Genomic DNA, 6000 nt, shown 5'->3' with positions numbered 1-6000 from the left:
AGACATAATGATGGTTACAGATTAAGACTGTGTCAGCCAGGTAGTAGTGTCACACACCTTTAATCCCACCGCCTGGGAGGCAGAGGCAGACAAATCTCTGAGTCCGAAGCCACGCCTGGTCTACAGAGTGAGTTCCGGACAACCCCATCTGGGATAAACTATGGATGAGAGCATAGGAGGGAAGAAGGGAGACTTTGTACTATGCAGCACAGTAGAAAAGATGCCACCCGTTGAAGCTCCGCCCTGTGCAAATTCATTTGCATACTGAAAGCCTAAACTAAGAATGCAGCTGAAGGGCTTCCCCCATGGAAAAAATCAACCCATCAGAGAAATGTTCCCCGGGGTCAGCACACAGAAGCTGACACAACAGTGGTCCAATGAGGCCAGGCCATACCTTGAGTTGGCAGCAGAACTCCGCAGTGTCCCCTGCACGCACCCACCGTACTGTTTGGCAGGCATGGAACCTGCCAGAGTGAAGGGATTGCAGAGGCTTGCAGCAAAGTTCCAGAGAGCCACTAAGGACAAGCAATGTGTATCAGGTTGGAGCTCCAGCAAGGAGCCCCTAAGAGGCTGTCAGGTGAGACTGAGGGTAAAGCCTGCACTGCAGTGGGGAGCCCCAGGATGTTGTATATGCCAGCGCTGTGAGACCTGCTGATGAATGAGTTTTGAGGGGCAGAGCCTGAACTCTGGGAACCTTAACAATTTGGACCTGGCCACCCGTTCAGTAAGCCAATCAAACAGGCAAGTCATAGAGAAAGCAGGAATACAGGCTATTTATTCAATGTGGTCATTGGGGGGAACAAAGAGGCCCGGGGACTCCTCAGATCCATCTCTGCAGCCCTGAGGGAAACACAGGTTTACTTCTTTTTAAATGGTACTTGTTCTCTCTCTCTCTCTCTCTCTTTCTCTCTCTCCCTCTCTCTCGCACTCGAGCACACTCTCATGCCACAGAGTTCATGTAGAGGCTAGAGGACATCTTTCAGGAAGGAGCTGGGTTTTTTCCTTCTACCGAGTGGATCCCCGGTATCTGTCTCAAATTGTTGGCCTTGGTGGAAAGCATCTTTACTCACTCTTGCTGGACCTATTTTTTATTTTATGTTTCTGAGGTTTAAGTTCAATGGAGAGCAGAAGCAGTTAAGTGTTCTTCACTGCCGAGCCAATCTCTGCAGTCCTAAAGTGGCCATTTAAAAGACTTTAACCCACAGAGATGCAACAATGAACCTTGACCTTGTTCTCTAAGTAGTTAAAGTCCTGAAAAGAAAAACAGCAGGAAGAAAGCATAAGCAATTATCTGAGTAAAACATAGAGACTCGATCACTTAAAACGACATATACTTTCCCAGTGGGGACCTGGTGTGCAATGTTTGCAAACAGCTGCCTCTTTGTAGTGTATGCAGCCTGTTGCCTGTACAGGTTGCCCTAAGAGACCTTGGAGACAATTTTCAGGCAGTCCCAGTTTTCTGTCTCAGTGCTGACCCAACTCTAGGCTCCAGACAGGTATGTGTGGTGCCTTTGCAAAGCCCCAGGGGACAGTGGCCAAGGTTCACACTGCCCAGGTCACCCTGTCCATCCGCACCAAGCTGCAGAATAAGGATCATGAGACTGAGGCTCCTCAGAGAGTTCCAGCTCCCTGGCCACCAGAAGACCCACATCTCAAAGAAGCTGGCTTCACTAGGGTTAATGCAGGTGAATTTGAAGACACAGTTGCTGAGAAGTGGCCCATCCCTAATGGCTGTGGGGTCAAATACATCCCCAGTCCATGGTCTCCTGGACAAGTGCCGGGTCCTGAATTCCTTATGTTCCACATGTTCTCCTGTACCCCAGCAAACCATGCAGGTGATAAGCCTCACATCCAGTCTGGAAAAAAAGATGTACATACACCACAAGTGTGCATTGAAGTGTGCAATGTCATAACAGTAGTTACAACAAAATATGTTATTAATTATCCCATTAGCGAAGTTAGTCCATCTGAATGCTGACAAAATATATGGATATTTCATACGGACAAAGCAGAGAAATCATTCAGAAGTCTCTACAGGTCACAGGTCAGTCGTCTTTTAAATGTTGGTTCAAGCTTGCCCGGCTAGGACAACTCAGTCATCTTTGAGTGAGAGCCACAGGCAGTCCCTCCCCCGCGCACGAGGCTCTGGTGGGTCTGTCCACCTTTCAGCGACATTTCATTTTTTCCCCGTCTCTTTCTTTCAGAAGCTGCCAGAGCCTGAGTCGCTTTCTGGTACCTTGGCTTCCTTGTTCTTTCTCTAAAGCTCCCTGGCACCACGTGGCCATGCAGTCACTTGTCTGTCACATGGCTGCCTGCCTGCCTGTCTGCCCCATGGCCGACCTCCATGCCAGCTTCACTCAGACTGAATGACTTTCTCTTTCCTCTCTCTCTCTCCTCTAGGACACTGCCAAGACTTCCACTCCACTCACTCTGGGGCTTTTCTTTTAAAGTCTTAATAAAATTGTCCTTGAGTTTCAAGAAAGATATGAGCTATCTACCTTGTAAATCCTATAACAAGATAGTCGTGGCCTCAGTTTCCAAAATTAACAGTTAGGAGTGTCGGACTGCCATACCCTTTTCCACCCAAGTGACCGTCAACATAGTCTGGCCTGACTGAGGTAATGTCCCAACTAACCAGTTTTGGGTTTTGGTTCTTTTCAGTCCCAAATTTACAGTTGACTATTAAATTTCTATATTTTCATTAGCCTTCCCACTCCTCTCCCCCAAAGGAAGAGTGAAAAAAAAAAAAGACAGAAACACTGTTCTTATAAGTTAGAACTCACACCAGACACTGCTCAGGTCACGCCTATGTGTCTCCCAGCTCCCACACAGCGGCTTCTGCATACTAGCCCCACCCAGGGTGACAGGCGCCAAGCTGTCGGGGGCTACTTGTGACACACCAAATCTGGAGGGCACAAATTAACTAAATGGGTTTTCTCTTTCCTACTTTCTCCACATCCTCAAAGTCATACGTGCCTTTCTCAAATGCAAAGTTCTCTCTCTTTCCCCTGGCTGCCCAGGAATCAGAGCTAGCCTGTTTATAGTGGTGAGCTATGGGTAAGTCTCCAACCACGGGACATGGAACCTCCTCCCCTCCCAAGAAAACTAAGGGAGCCTCTGCTCTTCCACCGGCTGGAGTACTCCCCGGAATGCGCGCGCGCGGTGGTGGTGGAGAGGTGGGGTACCTGAGAGGGGATGAGTGGGAAGATAAGAAAATAAGATGGTTTCAGTGGCCGGGTGGGACTAGTTACTGTTTCTTCTCCATCCGGGGTCAAATGCCTAATGCCCACAGTCCGTCTTTTCTCCTGGCCATGGCTTATCAGAACCTCAGCCCTAGCAGCCCTAACAACCTAGACTTGGCCACCCACCCTCCACAGGCCAATTAAACTCACAAGTAATAGTGAAAATCAGAAAAGGGAGGTTGCTTCAGTGAGGCCACATTAGGAAGAAGAGCAAAGAGTTCCAGCAACACCCACATCTATTTTTGTGGTCCTGATGTGAGGTTCAGAATTAACTAGAGAAGCAAGGCCTCATCAAGATACTGTCCCATCCATCACTGACAAATCATTGTCTCTGATCGCCCCTGCAAGATGGTCTGACAAGTTCTCAGAATTGTGTGAGATCTCTTTCCCAAAACTACGTTCCTCTTCTGCCTGGCACCAGACTTCAGTCTTCCTTCTCAGGCATAAGATTCCTGGGAAACTCCAGTTTTTCAGGGAGCCATTATTTGTAGTCTGGTGGCCAAAAAGAGGGGAAGAGGTGTCTGTTTCCTTAGAATATCTTCGTTCATATCGGGAAGATCACGCAGACATGAGGAGGGCTGGATCAAGAGAGAGGCTTTTTGTGTTACGAGCAGTGCTGGGAACATCAGGGAGGCCACCCAAGATGTTCCGAGCCTTGTGAACCCTTGATGCCAGGTATAGAGAGACATGTCTACCATTATGCTGCTCCATGCTGAGCTTTGGTCTTGCTTTGGTCTGATCATTCCTTGCTGTGTCCCCATTCCTCCTTGTGAAGAGGAATAGCCATTGTGTACTGGAAGGTTGTAACTTGTTTATCATCATTATCATCATCATCATCATCATCATCATCATCATCATCATCATATAGGAGAAACTCTAGACTTTTGAAAAGTATTGGGACTCTTACAGACTATAAGGACATTTAGTGATAGATGAAATTCATGTGATTATAAAGACAAAAGATGAAAAGTTTTGGCTTAAAAGTGATACATCTGGGTTTCATTTTGTCAAGGGCTGGACTTGTAATGGCCGACAGACACTGAACTCGACAAGATCTAGAATCCCTTAGGAGGAAAATCCCTGGACAAGTTCTTAAGAGAGTTTTCAGATTGGATTAACTGGGGTGATTTGAGTGAGAAATAGCCTCCCATAGGGTTGGGTGTTAGAATACTCAGTCTCCAGTTGCTGGTGCTGTTTGAGGGGGGATTCGAAGGTGTAGTCTTGGTAGAGGAAATAAGTCACGGTTGGGGGTGGGGCTGGCTTTGAGGTTTAAAAAACTCTCTCCCTTCCTTCTCAGTTCTCTCCCCTGAGGTGAGTCCTTGGTTCTCAGCTTTCAACTCTGGCTGCCAGGACTGCTGCCTGCTGCCATACTGTCTCTACCCTAAACCTCTGGAACCATAAACGCCAGTAAATCCTTCCTTCTATAAGTTCCCTTGGTCACGGTGTTTTACCACAGCAATAGGACAGTAGCTGACATGGAGGAAGATGGGCCCTCAATGTGGGCGCCACCTTGGAGTCCTGGCCTTAGTACTAGGGCAAAGCAAGAGGGGCACAGCATCGAGCTCCTGTTCTTCCTGACAGCACATGCAGTGGGACTGGCCTCCTCCTTGGCCCCAGTAAGCTCATCTCCTTGCCTGTAAGCCCGTCCTCCTTTACGTGCTTCTGTTAAGTATTTGATCATCGCATGATCCAGTGATTCCTTTAGGCAGTCCCAAGAGAGTTAAAAACACATTCGCACCAAAACCTGTGCATGTTTCTGTTCTGCTCCTAGCATTATGGTTTTCTATTTTTTTTTTATTTTTTTGCTTGGCAGCAAAAGAATTGAACATGGGGCCTTACGTATGCTAGATGTCAAGGCCCTTATGTATGCTAGATGTCAAGGATTGTTTTTTGGTTTTGTTTTTGTTTTTTTGTGAACTTGACACGAACCTAGACATGCATGGGGAGAAGGAATCGCAACTGAAAACTCGCCTCCCTTGGAATGACCTGTGGGCGTGGCTGCGGGACATTTTCTTAATTGCTAGCTGATGTAGGATGGCCCAGTCCACTGGGGGAAGCGCTATGCCTGCCAGTGGGCTGCATAAGAAGGCAGTTGAACAAAGCCATGGAGGCAACCTAGTTAGCGGTGTCCCTCTTCCCCATGTTTGTTTCTGCTCCTCCTTGAGTTCCTCCCTTGGCTTTCCTTTTGTCATGGTGTTTACCACAGAAACAGAAAATAAACCAGGACATGAAGCAAGCACTTTTCCACTGACCTATAACCCCAAACCCTCTGACAGTATCCACACAATGAAATGTTACTCAGACATAAAAAGGAATGAGGTTCTGAAACTGAACCCAGGGCCTGGAGCACGTTAGGTAAGTGTTCTGCTGCTCAGCTGTATCATTGGGCCATTAGCCTAGAAATGTAAGGCCCTGGGCTCGGTTCCAATAACACACACACATATACAAACACATACACACACTCACACAAACATACACATACATAAACTCACACATATACTCACATTCACAGACACACACACACTCACGCTAACACACAAAGACACTCACACTAACACTCATTTTATCTCAATAAGAAAGAGTGCACAGAAGAGCCCTCCCATCAGAGCTGGGAGTTGGTACAGTCTTAAGGAAGGTATCAAGCACTCAAGCAGGAGCTGGGAGCCACCCAAGTCCCAACTGTCACCTGAGAATGAGGTGAGGAACGCAGCAGCCAGTCGGGGCTGAAGCCTCCATAGTTGTTAAGGGAGAAAAAGGA

The 6000-nt window shown here is 47.5% G+C and overlaps 1 non-coding gene across 1 annotated transcript; it reads left to right on the top strand.

Moving 5' to 3' along the window:
* The first annotated feature begins 1309 nt into the window (after positions 1-1309).
* On the top strand, positions 1310-1440 carry LOC116100126. The gene has a single exon (XR_004122480.1). It is a non-coding gene; the product is annotated as a small nucleolar RNA SNORA70 (small nucleolar RNA).
* Positions 1441-6000: the final 4560 nt, after the last annotated feature.

This window comes from Mastomys coucha, unplaced genomic scaffold (assembly GCF_008632895.1).
Source record: "Mastomys coucha isolate ucsf_1 unplaced genomic scaffold, UCSF_Mcou_1 pScaffold20, whole genome shotgun sequence".
Lineage (NCBI taxonomy): Eukaryota > Metazoa > Chordata > Mammalia > Rodentia > Muridae > Mastomys > Mastomys coucha.
Note: the sequence above shows the minus strand (reverse complement) of the source record. Positions and strands in the feature narration are given on the sequence as shown.